Source organism: Octopus bimaculoides, chromosome 9 (genome assembly GCF_001194135.2).
Source record: "Octopus bimaculoides isolate UCB-OBI-ISO-001 chromosome 9, ASM119413v2, whole genome shotgun sequence".
NCBI lineage: Eukaryota > Metazoa > Mollusca > Cephalopoda > Octopoda > Octopodidae > Octopus > Octopus bimaculoides.
The window spans coordinates 45,845,961-45,846,740 of NC_068989.1; the positions used below are offsets into that span (position 1 = coordinate 45,845,961).

At 36.3% G+C, this 780-nt stretch overlaps 1 non-coding gene across 1 annotated transcript; it reads left to right on the plus strand.

The window, feature by feature from the left end:
- The first annotated feature begins 102 nt into the window (after positions 1 to 102).
- LOC128248783 (U2 spliceosomal RNA) lies at positions 103 to 301 on the plus strand. The gene has a single exon (XR_008264950.1). It is a non-coding gene; the product is annotated as a U2 spliceosomal RNA (small nuclear RNA).
- The last annotated feature ends 479 nt before the right edge of the window (positions 302 to 780 follow it).

Consider the following 780-nt stretch of genomic DNA (forward strand, 5'->3'; position numbering starts at 1 on the left):
ACATATATATATATATATATATATATATACATATATATATATATACATACACACAAACGTGCACGCACACACACATATATATATGCGTGTATTTATACATTTATATATTTCTACGTCGGCCTTTTGGCTAAGATCAAAGTGTAGTATCTGTTCTTATCAGCTTAATATCTGATACGGTCCCTATTTGGGTCCATCGATATTAAACTGATTTTTAGAACTAGGCGAAGTGTTAGGGGCTTGCTCTGCCTTTGCCACGGGTTGGCCTGATATTGCAGTGCTTCCAGGATTCAGCCCATCTAAAGACTCACAGTGGTGCACCAGCATGACCGCAGCCACTTGGCTGAAACACATAAATAAATAAATAAATAAATAAATAAGACTGTACAGTCGTATAATAAAGTTCTTAGCATCTTAATAGAACTAGGGTTATTATTAAGGATTCTTCAGTAATTATATTTTATAAATCGATTTTAATAAAGTTTATAATTTATTTATCTGCTGCAATCCCAGAAATTTCTATCTCATATATCACCAACCTCGACCCTGTCTCTAGGCTGCGGAACCCTAGGTAGAGAACTGAACTCCTGCTGTTGAGCGGTAGTTTGAAAATCTTATTGTTTTAGTTACATCGTGTTATTTCTTTTTACGTCCTGTATTCTCATTTCGACATTGTCAACTTCTTTTATCCATCAGGGTTCGATAATATAAGTACCACTCGAGTGCCAAAATCTTTTAAATCGGTTACACAGCTCCGAACCCTTCCTTCCCCCCCCACCCCGA